This window comes from Passer domesticus, chromosome 5 (assembly GCF_036417665.1).
Source record: "Passer domesticus isolate bPasDom1 chromosome 5, bPasDom1.hap1, whole genome shotgun sequence".
Lineage (NCBI taxonomy): Eukaryota > Metazoa > Chordata > Aves > Passeriformes > Passeridae > Passer > Passer domesticus.
The window spans coordinates 6686359-6705879 of record NC_087478.1 but is presented as its reverse complement, the minus strand read 5'-3'; the positions used below and the strand labels follow the sequence as shown (position 1 = coordinate 6705879).

Genomic DNA, 19521 nt, shown 5'->3' with positions numbered 1-19521 from the left:
TTGGGGACAGCAGGTTCCTCACTCAGGAGAAATGCTCCAGTGAGTACTGTGGATATCCAAGCAAAGTGTTCCAGGACTGAGGTATCCCCAGAGATAATGTATCCCCAAGGAGAGAGAAATTATTAAGGGCCAACCTATATACATCTATAGAAATTTGCTGGAGGGTGGAAAGCATTTATTTGTTTCTGTATTTCTTCCCTGCCCATCATATGGCACATAATCAACCCTACGAAAATAGATTGTTCTAAGTTGTTCTAAAAGCCAATACTCAGTTGTCTCTCTACATGTGACATTATTCCAGTCAGTGACAGTGGAAGGTAATCCCAGCCTTCTGAAATCACAAAAGGCAGCTTTCCCCCACTGATTCTTCTTCCCTCTGCTTCCTTCAATTGCTATAAGCAAATAGCCATCTTAGAGAACACCTGTGCTCTGCAGGTGCCTGGAGCTTCCCTGTGGTATTTGAGCCTCTGAGGGCTGTAACATGCCTGACAGTTTGCTCTGAACAGATTGCCCCAGAGATGGACACAGGAGCACAGACTGCTGCATGGGGTGAGGTGATTCCGTGAGTAGATGGAGGAAGATGTGTTTGTCTTAGGGCCATAACAAGCTGCTGGTCTAAGAATAAAATTCTAGTGAATAACACACCAGGCTTACTAGGAAAAGTTGGTAGATTCAGTATTATTCTCAGCTGGTAAGGAACACTAAGATCTATAATCATGTATGGTAGGTTTGCTAAGAAGATGGTGTCTCTGCAGGGAAAAAAGTGGAATATTTAGAAAATTCAATAGTTTTACCATAAGTGGAAAGAATCTGTGTTTCTCTCTGTTATATTCACTGCTCTGCTGTTTGATCTCATTAACTCAGTGATTTCCAAAGTGGGCTTCTGTGTCATATTTTCAGATGTGTTTTTCATCTTAATTTTCTAGTGAATTTTGGGTATTCCTTGTCAGCGAGTAAAACTGTGAGTGTTCAAGGGTTTCTGAGGGTTTTTTCTATATTATGGCCCTGTTTTGAGCTTTGCTTGGGATGAGGTATCATGTATGTATCTGCTGTTTTGCAAGCCTTAACCACAGAAAACTTGTGATGGAGAAAGTTATACAGGAGAAAAGGCATCAAACTTGCAGCCTGTGTTCAGGCAACTGAAACCAGCCCCTGTCAGTGGACCCCAGAAAGCACAACTCATCTTTTAGAAACTCAGCCAAAAATCAGCCCCAAACATAACAATTGCAGGGCCCATAAAAACTTGGCTCTCTGGTAAATAGTTACATGACAAAGACTAAATTTAGATTGAATGAGTTGTTTAGGGAACAAATTTTTACATATATTTGAAACCTGAAAACTTTCTTTGATTTTGATGCACATTCACAAAGTTACTGACTTTGGGAAGGGAAGTGGGGTGCTGGTCTTGAATAGTTTACCAAAGATCACTCAGGAAAGACTGTCACAGCAGAGAACTGAACCCAAACAATCCATGCTTCAGCTATCAACCCGGTTACAGAACTTCCTGAGCATATCAAAAATCACTGTGAGATAAATAGTCCTTCTACCGCTCCTTGAAAAAAAAAACCTCCTTATATATGAACTGCAGAACAGATAAGGGCAAACTGTGTGGCACTTTAGACAGCACAAACCACCTCCTCTCTCTTTGTTAAGTGTGGTGAACTTCACAATTTTCCCAAAAACATATTGACTTAATTTAAAAAAATTCTCAGTACAAGCATCCACACGTGAGCCAGAGAAAAGCCAAGGAAAATGTAATTTCACTATATATATAAATACAGGGAAATCCAAGTGCATTGAAGCTTGGCTTCAAACTATAGGCAACTGCTTGTCCAATTTCAGCTCAAGTCTTGGCTTTTTACAGGAATTTTGCATGAATGGACTCTGCTCATCAGGGTCATGAATGTGACTGAATTCAGGCCAATCACTGCACCTGGAATTAACGTTCCAGTTCTTCACCTCCACTGACAACTCAACCATAAATTCTAAATTAAGGTCTGGCTGAGGCTCAGTGAAGCATGAGTGGAGATTTTCTCATGTAAATAAGATAGCAGTCAACTCATTTAACAAAATTTCAACAGTAACTGAGCAGCAACCAGCTCATATGCGTCTTTCACTTCGTCTTGTGCTTGATTAAACAGACAAGGGCTTGGCCACATTCTCCCTTATTTTCTCAAGTCCTTACTTGCCCAGTATTATTTGAGGACTGACAATTGTTTCTGTAACCTGTGCTGGACTAATTGTATAGCTTTGTCTAGATCTTTATTGGACAGCTACTAGTTCTGAGTTTTTATTTGCAGTGCATAATGAGGGCTCAGATCCAAAGACATTATATTGTAAAAATAGATAAATTCCTGTTTTAAAATGCTGTCTTGATACTATCGCCCAGCCACTGGGTGGTTGGTTAGTTGGTTTTTAGAGCTTTTTGTGGTTAATTTTTTGATATTGAGTTGAGGGGTTTTTTGGGTGGGGCAGATTTGCTGTTTTGTTTTGCTTTGGGTGCTGTGGTTTCTGGGTCTTTTTTTAGGGCAAACAAGGGCATGTATTGTATTGTTTCTACAGATGTGTATTCCTGTTTTCTGTGGAGTACTGAGTCAGATGTCTAATTAGGGCAAATCATCACTGAACTGCTGATGTAAGTGTATCTACAACAGAATTTATGTCAATTCCTATATTTTGTCTATCCTAGAGACTTTCATGATAAACTCTAGTAGAATGTTCTGTAAAATCATAGACTCACAGAATAATTTGGGTTGGAAGGGATCCTAAAGATCATCTTGTTCAATCCCCTTTGCCATGGGCAGGGACACTTTCCACTAGACCAGACTGCTCCAAGCCCCATCCGACCTGGCCTTGAACAATTCCAGGGATGAGGCATCCACAGCTTCTATGGGCAGCCTGTGCCAAGTCTTCAGCACCCTCATAGTAAATAATTTCTTCCTAATTTCTAATCTAAATATCCCTTCTTGTAGTTTAAAAGCATTCCTCCTTGTCGTGTCACTATCTGACCCTGTGAAACATCCCTCTCCAGCTTTTGAAAAAGCTTTCTTTAAGTACTGAAAGGCCACAAGGAAGCAATTAAACTCTGCATGTTTGTGTCTGTTTGTGCTCATGTATGTGTTTTTACTGCCTAATATTTTGTATCTGTATAAAAAATATTTTCCTAAAGACGTAAAAGTGACATTTGTGGTACAGGACTATATGTAGCGCATTCTGAAATTCAAATTAATTACAAAAGTTTAAAAATCTCCAAGGGGTGTTTGTGCATTTCTTTAGTCCAGTCTGGTTTTCATGTTAATGCTTTGAATCAGCTCAAGAAACTGATACTGAGAGATAGCTGAGAGAAGGGCTAAGCAGACGAGAAAAGAAAAGAACAAAGGCTTCTTAGCTGAAATAGCTAAAAAAAACCCCAAACAATAGTTTGAGTTTATGCTAATGCAGTGTAGCTGTTAGTGTGTTCATCCAGTTTTAAAAGTACCTAAATGTTATGGTCTCTAAAGTAATTTGTAATGGAAAGTGTAACAGTCTTCAATGGCTAGACTAAATTTTTCAGTTCAAAAGAATGTGCCTGTGAGGGAGAGAAATAATGTTACCCTAGTTATATAGCTCAGTAAAGGCTTGATACTTGCACTAAGCATCCAGGTTTTCTAAGCCACATAGGCTGGCAAACACCATCCTTAAATTTAACAAATATAGCTGACCATCACTCTGGAGGAATTTAAGGACCTGTTTATGTCATTTCTTTAGATAGTTGTATTGTAATCACACACAACTCTAGCCATATGCAAAAAATTCAGGAAGTAGAAGAGTATTTATTAAATTAGGTTTCTCTATTGAGAATTAATGATATTGTTTGAAGACTTCTCTACAAAAGAGATTTCTCAGAAGGTTTGAGAGGGTTTTATGAGGTTTTTTTTCACCAAACTGATGTCCAGTAACTCCTCTTCCTGATGAGACTGACCTCTAATCCATTGCTATCATAATTTTTAAACCTAGCAATGCTAGATGAGGCATGTGAATTAAAATGCATCTTTTCTCTCACTACAGATGGATAATGAATTTAAATCATATTACATCAAGAATGAAAACATAATCTATAATTAGGTTTGGATGGCACCTCCTCTTATAAGAATATTTCCCATGTTTTCGCTTACTAATTTAAATGTTTTTAAATTTGACTGTTCAAGGTGACATTTTCTATGCTGGTATCTGCTTCTGGCTGCTTTTTGTAATTATAACCAAGTTTATTCAGCTGTTTCCAAGAATGTAACTAAGGGGGGGAAAAGTTGGTTTTATCTATATTAAAGTTCTGCTAACCTTTGAGAAGATCCAGTGTCCTTACACTGTAGAACAGGAATTAGAGACTTGGCAAGGAAGGACAGTGTTATATCAGCCTTTTTACTGCCCTCATGTTCACCTTGCTAAGGAATAATATTAGTCAGCAAATCCTTGTTGATGGTTCACATCCAGCTCCTCCCTATTCTGTCTATTCAGAGGAAGGACTGGAAAGGAGATGTTTTTTTCTATGCAGTTTTGGAGAGCATGAATTCTGTCTCTCTACACTCACCAATATAGTTCCCCACAGATATCAGGATCAGTGATGTGAATGCAAAGAGGGAGGAGAGTTGGATTATGATACTATAAGGCAGGAAACTTAGCAGAAAAGAGCAGTTCCAGGGTCTGTATGAGGAGAAACTACTGTCACAAAAAATTGGTGGAATTATAGCCTAGAGCTGACTGAGAAGGAGTACTGGGGTATAACACAGGGATGAGCTGGACTGGGAAAAACAATGAGGTGGAAATATCAGCACAACGTCAGTAAGCATGGAAACAGGAGCAGGTGCACAATGAAAAATTATTCTGATTGACTGGGGACTTCCTGCCAAAAATAAGTCTAAAGAGCTGGAATGTGGAACCCTGGAGGACAGACAAGAAACTGGGTGTGAGTACCAAGGGGTCACGTGAAAGAGCTCAGATGCAGCAGGAGAGTAGAAAAGATTGGGTGCATGAAGAGAGAGGGGCAGGGTAAGGATAGTGAGAACAGAAAGAGAGAGAGGTAAGGAGTATTTGGTCAGGAAATCCATCAGAGGAAATGGAAGAATAGCCTAAGAAGAACTACCTGACTTAGATGAATGTTGCAGTGGTGCCAGTCACAAGAGTGTGGTTGGTGAGAGACAGCAATTCACTCTGAGGGCACAGAGATTTCATGCCTGAGAAAGAACTGTAGGACTGTCCATTCCTTGGTACCATTCGGCTTTTTCTGGTTCCTTGGTACCATCAGCTTCAGTGTGGGACAAGATAATGCACTATGGAAGAGTCAAATGTGTCCCTTTTGGGATAGACTTGCAGCAAATCAATGCTTCATTAAAATAACTGTAGTAATGGTGTAAGTAAATCTTTACACAGACATGAACGCTACATAAGATGTTAATTATATTCAAAAGCTAGACCAAGAAATTTGGATTTTTCACAAATAAGACCCTCTTTCAAAATCCTCTTGCTTTTAAAGCACATTTTATACATGGAAAAAATACTCAATATTATCATTACTATAGGCTAAAGACAAGTCCTTAAATTTAATTAATAATTGACCTCTGTTTGAAATATTGCCATGCATATTTGTATTCTTTCAGGACTACACCTTTGTAGCTAAAACTACACTTTTTCCAAAACTGGGTCATGGCTAAAGCAAATATTTTATTAGGAACCTTTACTAAACATATTAAAGTTTGCCACATGGGTAATAACTTAACAAATTTTTACAGTCTGGAAATAGAATGCCTTTTTAAATTTTATTTTCATTTTTTTCAGGTCAGGGAAGAGAAAATCTATATAACTAGTTCATTGAACCTGATGAACTTTTCCAGCATTATTGTTCAGAAATATATTCTGTTGCCTAGGATCCAGTGTCCTTAAAGGGGATGGACAAGGGTCTGCAACAATAAGATGTATATAAATGAATTCCTATGCTACTGTGAGTTCTCAATGTTGTTCTTTGCTCCTATGGTTACACTAGGGAATATAATATGGGGTAGCAAAAGAGCTGAAGCATAGCAAGACCTCATAGATTTCTGAGCATTTGTGCTTCAGGGACGCTAGGAGAGGCAGAATAAATAATAAGAAGCCTTTAGGCATGCCAACTTCTATAAGTATGTCAGCGTGTGCTAGGGGAGGCTATGTGGCTGTGCTGTCAGATATTTCATTCTCAGCTGACCCATGGGGAGATCATTCTGTTCCTAAATTCTACCTCCTGGAAAATCTTTCCTTAAAAGGAAAAATCAAGCAGTGAAATCACTGCAGAGTTCCCAATGCCCTTAGTCATGCCAATAACCTTAAAAACAAAACAAAACTTCAAAACCATTTTTTCCTTTATCTTCCTCCAGCCCCTGTTTACTTCTTTACTGTAATCCATGTGGTGTCTTTAATGGACACCAGGTCTCTTCCTGCAAGTGTTGTAACCTGTGGGTTTTAGACTATGCTTGCATTTCCACCCCTCTTTAAATGAGCACTCCCATGATGCCATTGTTCTTACACAATGGAATAAGAACAGTCTTCCATCCAGATTGGTTTCAGAGTCAGCTCAGTCTTTTTAAAGATGTGGCTCTGTGTCTGTATTCAGCTTACATGGCCAGGTTTGGGTAGATGAGGAGAGGCTACAGCTGCTGAAGTTTCTCCCATGTCCAACAGAGCCAGTGCCAGTGGGCTACAGGAGGGAACCATTGCTGGCCAAGGCCAAGAGCATCGGAGATGGCAGGAACACATCTGGGATAGCTTATTTAAGAAGGAGAAAACAGTTACTGTGAGAATATGTGAGAGGAGCAACTCCGCATACACCAAGGTCAGTGGAGAAGGAGGGGGAGGAGGTTGCCTGGGTGCTGGTGCTGAAATTCCCCTGCAACCTGTGGGGAAGACCATGGAAAAGCAGACTGGTCCTGATGGACTGCACCCTGTGGAAAGGAACCCAGGCTGGAACAGTTCAGGAATAACTGTAGCCCATGGGAAGGACTCACACTGGAGAAGTTCATGTAGAACTGTCTCCCATGGGAGGGACCCCACATTGGAGCAGGGAAAGGACTCCTCTCCTTGAGCAGTGGCAGAAATATGTGGTGAACTGACCATAGCCTTAATTCCTTTTCTCTATATGCCACTGGAGAGAGGAGGTAGAGCCCAGAAATGAGGGAGGTGTCAGGTAAGGGTATTTTTAAGGTTTGTTTTACATCTCATGATCTTGCTCTGTTTTTAGCTGGTAATAACTTCAATAAATATCTCCAAGTCAAATCTGTTTTTGCTCATTGATGGTAGTTCATGAATGATCACTCCTTATCCTTATCTCAATACACAAACTCTTTTTTTTTCTCTCCTCTATCCAGTTGTGATGGGGAGTTACAGAGTGGTTTTGGTGGGTACCAGGCATCCAGTCAGAGCTGAGATGAGTGTCCATGGGCAGTGTTAGATAAGTGTTTGAGCACTGAAGCACTAAAATCATTAGACAGACAGAGAATAGGAGATGGAGGGGCAGCCTCATTGCCCTCTAATCTTCCTGAGGAGGGGAAGTGAGGACGGAGATGCTGATGTCTCCTTTGTGGTATCCAGTGATAGGACATATGAAAATGGTTCAAAGCTGTGTCTGGGGAGGTTTAAACTTTACACTTCCTTACAGAGAGGCTAGTCAAACACTGAAGAGCTTTCCTAGAGAGGTATTTTATGTACCATGCCTGTCAGTGTTTAAGGAGCACTTGGACAGTACACTTAAAAATATGCTTTAACTTTTGAACAACCCTGAAGTGATCAACTAGTTGGACTAGATGATTGATCTAAGTCACTTCCAGTTGGAATTATTCTGTTCCATTCTCTTCTGCCCTAAAGAGCCATGGTCATCAACAGCATTATTTACTTTTTTTTTTTAAAGTCTCTGTGTTTATCTCTGCAGCCAGTATTGTGTATATTTGGAAAAAGGCTTTTCATGAGGTAAGTGACAGGACAGTTAAAGCCAGCCCAACACCTGGCAGTATTTATTGTGAACTGGGTGTTTAGCTGCTCCAGACTGTCAATATATCCACAGAATGTCAGGGCACTCATAGGCTCTATGTATTTTGGGGTTTTTTTCTGTTTATAGAACACAGATTAGAAATTCTGCAGATTTAGAATTTAGCTACCTAACGTTGCACTTATAACCTTGTGTTCTTTTCCTGATTTAACCAAGCTACCTTGCTGTAAACTGTAAAATCTCTGGCAGAGTGATTTTACTTTAGCAGCGTATTCTGGCTAAGCCTACACTCATATTTCTGATTAGCATATACATCATCTATTACTACCTCCAAGAGCAGGAACTACATCTTCCTTTCTGTGTCATTCCATGACAGCTGCCCCAAAGGCATCCCTGATGTATGGCAGGCAACGTATTGCTGAAACACACCCAGATTCTTCGCACAATTTAAAAACAACCCACTGGTCTGCAAGTTCACTTCTCTTTACAAGAGAGTTTCCACAAATGCATTTTTGGATACTGGTTCAAATGCTGGAAAAGAGAAGATAAACCCACTGGGAAGTGAAACTGTGTTGGACAGTGAGCAATGGGTTTTGTACCCAGATCATCAGCTGATCCTGCTGGATCCTGTTGTGCTTGCATGACTGGGTGTGGCTGTATGAATGCTCTTAAAGGCTGACAATGCCAGGATGAGAAATGACCGTGTAATAGTTCAGACCTTTGCTTCAAATCTTTGTTTCATTACTTGTTTGATTAATGCTAAATAACAGACACCCCTAAACAAACAAACAACCCCCAAATAAAATTAAAAATTCAGCAAGCAAAACATCAACACTATCACTCTGACAAGTGATGCTGCTTATGGGACTTATGCCAGTGGACCGTGGACAGGATGCTGACGCACTTGCCAAAATAAGTCCAAGTTACAAACAATAGGCATAAACCTCTGACTTAGATAAAAATATTAGCTTGATTTTTTTTTTCCTTATGTATCCATATGTGATATGTTAAGCACCATTTTTAAAACGACGAGGAGGTGGGTAGTTGCAGCAGACTAGCCTGGACTGCAAATCCTGAGCTTAAGATAAAGCCAACTAAGACCAAACTGCGACACATGGATAAAAAGAACACGGTATTATTAATGCTTATCACTCTTTAGGTCCATACACTTCAATGACAGTTTCAAAAGGATGAACTGATAAAGGATTTCCTGGTAGTTTGACACAGTGTGTGGTGGTTCCAGTAAGCCTCTTGCTGAACAAAGAGCACCAGGGAACTTCTGAAGCCTGAATGGATGACTGACAGTGCTGAGCCTGAGCGGGAAGCATTTTATCCAGGCTTTTGTCATTTTTCTCAACTAACTGCACCAATGCTTAAGCTGCCATCTAAGTGATTGCCTTGTTAGTGAGAGCATGAAGCAAAGACCTAATTGTTTGCAAAGTTTATTATGCTTTCTTCTGTCGTCTTAGGATGTCCAGAAACCAGTTTTCAGAACTATTGGAATTGGAGAAAAGACAGCTCTGCTATTTGGGCTGGATTCAGTACATGTGAGATCTGGAGATTCTATCCCACTGCCCATTCCCACCACTCCCCAAAAGTGTGATGGGGTTCAGAATCCAAAAAATAAAACACATACCAGCTACAAATCATGCAAAAGTGATTTTCCTTCTTGCACTGAATCAAGCAGAAATCTGTAACCCTTGAAGTCCAGAGTGTGATGCAGCAGATCAGGCCTTTCTGTGGCTTTGCCAAGGCTCACATAAATTATATATCCATTCTCCCTGGCAGTCTCTCCCAAGCTCATGCCTTCCTTTCCCTGCAGCTGGAATCTCCCTACAGAAATCAACATCGCGGCACTAAGAAGTGCATATCCAGTAATGATTTGGGAGACAAAAAGATAACTTGACATGAAAAATTTCCAACTGCCTAAGGGGAGCTGAAGGAGGATAGGAATGCTCCCTCCACAGGAGGCTTAGACATCCTGGCAGAAGACAGAGAGAGAAAGGGAGGATAATTAAAATAGTTTCTCTGCAGATTCACTGAATCATGACAATTCATAACTAGAGACACTGTAGGAGGGACAAGAAGATTTACTGGATCAAGGAGCTTCTTATAAAGGAGGAACAAATTAAGAATATTTAGCATGAAAATTAACACTGGAAGCTAAGCTTAATACTGACCCAGATAAAGATAGAAAGCTACTCCCTGACTAAAATAAAATAATTATCAGCAGAGGAAGACTCTTTAATTCTAGCCATCTAGATTTAGTTAAGGAGTAATGATATTTGGAGAGCAAGCAGGAGGGGCAGAACCAGGGCCCAATCAGCCACAAATGCATTAAATAGGGAGAGAAATGTAGGTCATACAGTATTACCAGAGAAAGACAGAAAAACAACATGGCCACTCCAACAGAAGTCCTTTAAGGTGCAGTGAGCACTACATGTGAGACTGATGTACTGGCTTGGACTCAAAGCCATAGCAGTGACGAAATCAGATAACTTTCAGACTGTGTTTGCCAGCTTAACAGCAGCAAAAAGGATTCATGAGCTGACAAAACACTTTCATGGAGATCTGCCCTTTTCTTTAGCAGGACTGTGGTGAAGCCTAGCTCTCACCAGAGCTTTTGGCTCTGACCTCATTGCAGTGCAATCACAAGTGTTGCAGTGAAGAATGCAGAATGCAAGAAACCAGTCCTGAGAGACAATTGCTGATTTTCCCAGTATAGCCTCTCACACTACCACAGCTGTATGACTGCAAAACTTGCCAAAACAAGCATGCCCACAACTCTGGAGTGTTGAGCATACAGGAGAGCCTGGCAAGTGTCTTTGGGAGATTGTTAGAGCCTTGTACATTCCCTTGCTGCCATAACCAGGGCTGTGTCCTTGACAGATCCCCTGGCACTTGTCATTGTATTGTAGGTATGGATGCTATCATGGCACTACACTGAAATAAGCCCACTTGTGCTTATTTAATGATGATTCTCATCAGCAGTCTGTACTGCCTTTTTGGACAAATTATCTCAGAAAATATGCTCTTCCCAAGAACCATGGCAAATACATCCTTTGAAGCTGACAGAAGATAATCATCTCCAATAAGGGGTGAATTTGAAAACATCACAGATAGGAATCAACTTATTCTTTAATGCTTTAAGCAAATGTCATTCATTACAATAAGTTCTGTCTCTAATATCTAGAAGTTTGAGTAAGCTAAATGTTGTCTCTACTCTGTCTTCAAAGGTATCAGATGAGCTGTCTGGCAGTCATGTCCATTACTTGTTTTCACATGCCTAAGACTTGCAGTTTTGCTTGGTGGGCAAATTCTCAATACATCCTTCCTGATTTTTCTATCATAAGTTGATCAAGCAGCTTCAGCTGGCTCAGATATCAGTCATGTGGAGCTGAAACACCTCCCAGTTTTCTCAGCAACTTCTGAGCTTTACACTACCACCAGCTAAGCTACTATTTTAAAACTAGCTTAAGTAAAAACTACATGGTTCTGCAGTGATGAAATGCCCTCTGTCATTTCCTATTAAAAAATGCACGACCCCCTTTCTTCATTGCACATAGTTTTAGCATATACTAGATGTTATTTCCACTCTAATAACACCCAAGGGGTTGAACATATTTATATGTACATATACGTGTTTCCAGCAGCTCTGAATTTTCTTGTAGACTTTCCTCTTTAAGCAAGTCTCTGGTAATTCAGCTGTGAAATTAAAGAAACATGGGACACTGTAGTGAGTTCTACTTTCTTATTACCCTTGTGAAAAAATCTTAATAATATTCAGTTTATGCCTGTCTATATTTAAAAGGAAATGCAAAATGCTACAGCTTCAGATAAAGAGACAAGCTTCTGTAGCTGGTGGTTGGAACAGTTAATTTTCTCTTGAATTAATCCAGAGAAATACCTGCAGCATGTCAGTGAAATGCTCTAACTCTTCTTAGTAAATAGCAGGAACCTGATTGTGCTGCCTCTACTTGTGGTGACTCTGTTTTCCTTGATTTTGGTACTAAAGCATTGTGGAGTAGCCCAACAAATACTCCCAGATTCATCCCACCTAGTTTTAAGGCACCTAAATTAGGAACCTACTTGCCTTAGATATTCTTTATGGTAGTGAAGGTGAAAAGCTAAGCAACCCTAAAGAGTAGGTCACCCTCCAAAAAACCTGCACAAAGGCTGGAACTATCTGGGTTTATAATGGAAATGTCTCATTAGCTATAAACGTAAAAGGAAAAAAAAAATATATCTGACCAATTGTGAATATCGGCTGACCATCATTTGTTGGGCTTCACTGATGTGATCACTGTTTAATTGATCTTGATGTTCAAGAATACATGCTATATTCATCGTTTGAAAAATACAGGTCCCTTTCTAGCTAAAACAACATGGGTTAGCAAAAAGAAAACTAGGGAGTGTTATAGAACAAACTTGAGGGGTTTATACTAGCTGTTAACCTGCTCCTGGGCTGTCCAAACACAGGCAGTTTTATTTAAAGGCTGTAGTGAGTGCAGGTTAAATAGGACTGGGGGGACAGCTTCTACCAGGCTCCTGCTGTTTCACTCTTAGCCTATATTTCTCTCTTTTTTTTTTTTTTTGTTTTTTTGTTTGTTTGTTTGTTTTTGGTTTTTTTTTCCTTGCAGCTAAGTATTTGCAAGCACTAAGTGACCCAAGTTCTGGCTTTAAGCAACAGAGAGAGAAACACCCATTCTATGGGTTGTCTGATATTTCCTGGCTGCTTCATTTCAGAAACAAGATAAATATATCTCTCTGGAGATAAACCTATTCTTCCTCAGACTTTGGACTGCAGAGCTAACTTTGAGGCAAAACAGAAAATTTTGTCACTCTGGGAGTCCTTCTTCTAACCTAAGGGCGAGATGTAGCCCATAGATGAAGACACTGAAATTTTGATGTCCACTACACAGCCATACCTCCCACAATTCCTCTTCTCTACCTGCCAGCTGTTTGCAAGCTTTCAATATACTTGTGCAGTTTCTATTGAATTCACAAATTTAAGCAACTTACCTACACTTTTGTACTCATTTTGACTGGGATAGAGCTAATTTTCATAACAGTGCCCAGCATGGGGCCATGTTTTGGATGCATGTTGAAAATAGTGTTGATAATAGAGAGATTTTTTTTTAGTTGCTGAGCAAGGCTTACATAGAGCCAAGTCCTTTTCTGCTTTTCATACTGTTATGCTGGTTGGAGGGCTGAGGGTGCGTGGGAGGTTGGAAGGAGACACAACTGGGGTACGTGACCCAAACTGACCAAAGGGATTTTCCAGCTCATATACCACCATTAGTATACAAAGCAGAAGGAAGAACAAAGAAATGAGGGAAGTTTGGGGTTCTGGTGTTTGTCTTCCCAAATCACCTGGAGATGGCTGGATACCTGCCTGCTCATAAAAAGTGGTGAATGAATTCCTTATTTCGCTCCAGTTTTGTGGACAGCTTTTCCTTCCCATATTAAGCTGTCTTTATTCAACCCATGAGTTTTCTCTTTTCCCCTTCTGATTCTCTCCCTGTTGCAGCTGGTGGGAGAGGGAGGGAGTGGTTTTGTGGTGCTGAGTTGCTGGCAGGGCTTAGAGAATAACAACTTTTAATAATCCAAACACCAAATGCAATTCATATTGCTTCAAAATAAGCATCTAAGATGATTCAGGTGAGTTGCTCATCTGAACTGCCTACTATTTTTCACTGACTCTAAAGTATAACTCACTCATACTTAGATATTTATCTTTTTAATACCAAAATAAGTGAGGTAAATCCCACTTTCTGGTCTTGAGCCTGTGTTATTCCCTGTATAAGACACTGCTGTTATTGCTCACTTGTGTAACTTCTCAGCAAAAAAGAACAAAGTTGTACCCTGCTATTATTATACATCTGACTTACCAGCTACCTTACTTTGCTACATTGCTCCATTTCCTGTTTGACCTTAACTAATGCAGACAGAACCTGGGAGTTTGTCAGTCATGGGGTACCTTTCACTTGCACTGAGAGAGAAAAATACTTAAAAATTTGTTTAATATCAATTAGTCACTAAGGAGACAGCAATCAAAGTGGTGACACTATTGAATTTATACAGAAAACATTGAAGGTTAGAAAGAGGATGCTTATTCAACGAGTTCCCTCGTTAAGGCAATAATGTACAGCCATGAAATTGTAGGACTATCTCGCTCATGTGGAGTCTACAGCAGTTTGGGGCAGGTCTCATTCCCTTGTACAGCAATGCATCTTGAAACTAATGAAGTGCTATGTCTTTATGAGACTTGTCATGGACAATAAGGCTAATTGCAAAAGGGAGTATTAATGTAATGACTTTACCTTCATGTCAATAAACTATGAAGGAGAATTAGAAAACTTAATGGGATTGCTTTGTTCAGCAAACTTTCTTACTTTTTTTACTTTAATATCTAATAAAGTTCTGAGTGGTGCTGCTTAATACACTGGATTTAGAAGATTTTTTATATATTAAAAATCTTTGGGGTTTTTTTTCTGTCAGAATTTCAAGGAAGTTCTCCCCACCAATCTGCACTTTCATTCTTTGCTCAGATGAGAATAAAGATCAAATATGTTTTTATGTTGGTCCAGTCAAATACAATAACATTGCTGGAGCTAAAATATATAGTTTATTCAAATAATCATGAATTTTCTACTGTATCCTACCAAATTAGCAAACAAAATGTTTTGGTCTGTGATACATGAGAGACGCAACTGGACTGTTGTACATGGAACTGGTTATTAATTATCAATGGAGGTTTCAGCTCCTAATCCCTTATTTCTCTTTGGGGAAAATGCAAGGGAATTTTTCTGAAGTCCTTCTATACTACACAATCTATCCAGCTGGCACTGATATTCACCAGCAGTAAAGCAGCTGACATTATAGTCTTTATCAAGAGGGCGGGTTTTTGATCAAAACTACTCTAATAAACACAAATGTCCACTGCTATTTCTAATTGTTTAAAGAAATGAGAACTAAAGTAACTTTGGGTATTACTGGGAAGACGCGCCACTGGCCCTGCTTATTCAGCCTCTTGGGAGAGAATTAGACAATAAAGCAGTATCTTCAACAAAAAGCTTAAAAAATTAAATCTGAAAATAAAGCTATCATTACATTGATATGGAAACTGCAAGCAAAGTACACTCAAGAGAGAAAACATAAAACTATCAACAACATTTTAACTGCTCAAACAGTATAGGCCATAGCAAAGAGTGACTGTGGTTTGAAGGACAACTTTATGGATTTTCTAAGGTTCATTGCCCCCAAGATATGGCAGAAATGGAAGACTAAAACAAATAAAGAAAAACATTTTAAAAGGCAGTTATGATTATTAAAATAATGAAAAAACTATCTGTACAAAGCAGTATCATTTTTGGCTATTCACATTTCAATAGATGACAAATAAAAGATGTGATGGATAATAAAGAGAGGAATGTGGATGTGTCATACAGTTTTAAGGCAAGTTTTATATTGAGAAGAAGAAAGTGGTTTATTAGTCAAGTAATTAATCTGTGCAAGTCATTGTCACAAGTTAAAATTGACCTAAGACTTACAGAAGGATTTGAAAAAGCTCAGGTATTTCTGTGAATAATAAAACTTTCATCTTCTCATCAGAGAGACTGTATAACGTACAAAACCTCTCAAATCACTGATGCTGTCCATGCTGGGCACATCAGATTAGATTGGATTTTCTAACTTCATATGGAAGTTCCATTGGGCCTTTATGCCATCTAACTCATTGCAGTCTGACCTTGGTACAGCAGAAGGTCATGGAGCTGATCATCATATGGGACAACCAGCATGGACTTCTGAAAGGCAGGTGCTGCTTGACTAATCTGATCTCCTTCTATGCCAGGGTGATCCACTTGGAGAATGAGGGAAGACATTGGATGTCATTTACCTAGGCCTTAGTAAAGCCTTGCACTCCATTTCCCACAGCATTCTCCTGGAGAAACTGGCTTCCCATGATGTGGATGGGTGCACTGTTTGCTGGGTAAGAAAAAAGAGTTGGGGCCAGGCCTGTTTTATATCTTCATCAATTATCTGGATGTGGGGATTGAGTGCTCCCTCAATGAGTTTGTACATGAAAAGTTAGGTGGGAGTTTTGACCTGCTGGTGGGTAGGAAGACGGATCTGGAAAGGCTGGCATAAAGGACAAAGGCAATTTTTATGAGGTGCAATAAGGCAAACAAACACAACCAGCCCCATGCAGAGCTGCACTGGCTGGCAAACTTCCTGGTAGAAAAGGACCCTAAGGGTGTTCATTGACAGTGACTGAACATAAAACAGCAATGTGCTCAATTTACCTTAAATTGGGCCAAAAAGGTTTAGCTGGATACTAGGAGACATTTCTTCACTGCAAGGGTTGTCAAGCACTGGAACAGGCTACCCAGAGCAGCAGCGGAGTCATCATCTCTGGAGGGAATTAAAAGATATGCAGTTGTGGCACTTGGGGATGTAGTGATCTTAGCAGTGCTGGGTTCATGGCTTGACTCTATGATCTTATTCGTCATTGTTACCATGCATTAACCTGAACTAATACACTCCTGCTATGCTCTGTTTTATCATTGGGATCATTCTGACAGCATCTAGCCTATTCTTCTTTTTCAATTCATTGAGTTTTAAGTTGCCAGGAGTTTTCAACTTTCCTATAAATCAGTGTTCATCTGTAGCTAAAGACATAAATATCTATAAACTTCTGAATAACACTGTATTAGGATTTACAACATGTCTTCTTCCCCCTCCATAGCATTTTTGTTTCCTGATATTGCTTCCTCCTATCTATTGATTGTCTTAAAAATGAATTATGGAAAATTAAATTTAAATTCTTTCCCTATGGTCCTGAAGCTCTGTGTTAGAGAAACACGTGTGTCTCCAGTGTTATAGTGAGAGGGACTCCTGGAGGTGTCCTGGGAACCCTGACAAGTGCTGAGTGAGATTAACCCAAGACTGTTCTCCTCTAGCCTCTCAAAGGATATCCAGCCTCAAAAGACTTAGGACCCTTTGTGCCTAAGTACTCAAGTAGGAGTGGTGAGTCATTTCCCTGCTCTTTTAAGGGTTAAAAAAAATTCTTTTACTCTACAAAAAATTCAGGCCAGTTTTTTTTTTTTTTTTCCTTCTTGGTCTACACAGATGAAGGTCATAGATGTGAAACCATTTTCTCTGTGTACTATTCTTTTGCTCATATTTCCTATATCTGTGCAAAATCTAATGGAGTGTTTCAAGTCTAGAAAGATATAAAATCACAGTTTCAAACTGCACATGACAAATTTGGGTTGAAATAACCAAAGCTTTCTCAAGTCTACTTGCAAACTGGGTGCTACAATGGAAAGTTTTGAATAAGCTTAATAAAAGCTGATGCCTGCAGCCCTGCCTAGAATAAGCACATAGAGAAGTTGCATTGAAAAAACCAGCATGTTAATAACCATGAAATTCTCTTTAGCCTTTAAAAGAACAAATCTCCAACTCTGAGTATAAAACCCACTGTTGGAAAAAATTCCCATAACTTTCTCCTTAGGAGGGTGACATGTAGGAAGATAAGGATGGAGAGAACAATAATGTGGGGAGTACAAAATGAGGGTCTGAACGCCGATCTGCAGGGGAACACAAGCAAACTGTGAGGTTATTTAAGTTTTCAAAAGTCAATTAGCAGTTGATGGAGAGATAAATTTAAACAGGCATAAATCTATTTCTTTGGTTGATAAAAGAAGATTATACATATGGAATTCTTAAAACTACAGGGGAATAGACAGTGTATAAGAGTAAAGTTTCTTTCCAACTTCATTAACACAGAACTGGTTTCTCTATTCATGATCTTCTGATGCTTTCATCTAGTGCAGTTAATAGTAATTACATAATCGTTATTCTTTTTGACCAGAAGGGACTCTTATTATAAGAGTGTAGAAAGCTGCTTTCATTCTTCTACTAAGCTTTTAAAATTTTTCTGGTTTTCTTTCACTATGTTAACTGTAAATTTTTCCTTGTTGCTATCAATTATTACTTCAAACAATATTTTTGAGGGTTTTTTTTAGCCAGCCTTTTAGCAAGGTTAAACTTTAAAGTTGGCATAGCATATACAACTATGTCATGCTCACTGCTTTGCAGGGAGGGCCAATCATGAAGGCAACTTACATGTATTCGATACAAAAGATTTTTCTTTTATGTGAGCCCTGCCAATTTTGTGACAAAAAATTAAAAGGCTTCCATACAATTTTTCTTCAGAGATAAGTACAAACATACATATTATCCATTGTCTATGTACCTCCCAAACTGGTTTCCTGCAGTTTAGATGCCATCTTGCAAACAAATTTAGCTTTGTGTCTTTGAAATATGTTTCCTCCTGGGTTTGTTAGAAAACAGAATAGTCAACATTCAAGATCATGTATCACTGAGTTTCTGAGGATTAAAAAAAAAAAAAAGTCCTAATAGAAATTGTGTCTTTCTCTCTTATAATGACAATTTTATCCTTCTCAAATAGAAACTCCCATCTAATTTCAATTTTTTCAGTTGAAGCATTGACTAGGTTGTTGTGTGACTATTGTAACAAATCTCAACAGTTATAATTTTCAGTTCTTCCTTTGCTGCATTACTCTTTGCATAGGTCATTTTTCTCCTCTTTTGTTTCATTGTTTTTACCTTGTCAAATATATCTGTGGTATCATAAATTTGAGTTGGAGCAACATTTTGCTTCTGCCAGTTTGATTGTTGGTTCAGTGTATTCCTGGCTGCCCAAGAAAACTTGATCCAGATTTCCAGCTCAGGTCTCCTCAAGTTCTGAATGGAGAGAAGAATTGTGTTATGAGGCTTATTCCTGCTTATACTGATTTTTTTTTAAAATTTGTGAGGTTTCTCCTACAACCTGTCAACCTGTTCCATGTTGTTTCTCCTACAACATGGAAAAACCATTTTGTTCCATGTTTTTTGTGAGTTATAAAAATATCTTTTTCTATAAACCTGCAACCAAACTATTTCTTTACTAGCCTGCATTAGGAGACTTGACTGTTTTTGCCTCAGAACACTATCTGTATCCCAGTCATGAAGTATCAGCATTTTTGGCAATTCTCACTTCCAGTTCCATAGCATCACCTGGATTCATGCTCTCCAGTTCTTCAGACAGTCTCCAATCAATGCCACCTGCAAAATTGCAAAGATCATGATAGCTCATTAATGACAGTACTGAACAGGAACAGACTCAAAACTGGTCCTTAAGGGACAACATTAAATTCATCCTTCAGTTTCAACACTGCATCATTACACATAATTTTCAAAGCATGTTTCCCTATGCTATGCACTAAATTACTTTCTTATATTTTTCCTTCCTCTATTTTTTATTAATTACTGTGGAAGACTGTCAAATAGTTTGCTCTTGAAGCTGAGGTATGTAATGTAGGACATTCTCCATACATCTTCTTACTCTAAAACAGACAAAATTAGGTTTAATTTGGTATTATTTATGCATATTTAGTTGATGGCTGTTATTCTGTTGATGACTTTCAGGTGAATGTGATTATTTGTTTAACTTTTCCTTCCAGGAA

At 39.0% G+C, this 19521-nt stretch overlaps 2 long non-coding RNA genes across 3 annotated transcripts in view; one reads left to right on the top strand and one right to left on the bottom strand.

Annotated features, from left to right (window-relative positions):
* Nucleotides 1-19521, bottom strand: part of LOC135301603 (uncharacterized) — a 39192-nt gene that overhangs the window by 18690 nt on the left and 981 nt on the right. For both annotated transcript variants that reach the window (XR_010363364.1, XR_010363365.1), the window contains exons 2-4: nucleotides 19073-19120; nucleotides 18623-18760; nucleotides 16294-16402 (exon numbers count right to left, since the gene is read on the bottom strand). This is a non-coding gene — a long non-coding RNA (uncharacterized LOC135301603). The remainder of the gene's footprint in view (nucleotides 1-16293; nucleotides 16403-18622; nucleotides 18761-19072; nucleotides 19121-19521) is intronic.
* On the top strand, nucleotides 484-6972 carry LOC135301605 (uncharacterized). Its single transcript, XR_010363367.1, has 3 exons — nucleotides 484-549; nucleotides 2563-2635; nucleotides 6688-6972. It is a non-coding gene; the product is annotated as an uncharacterized LOC135301605 (long non-coding RNA).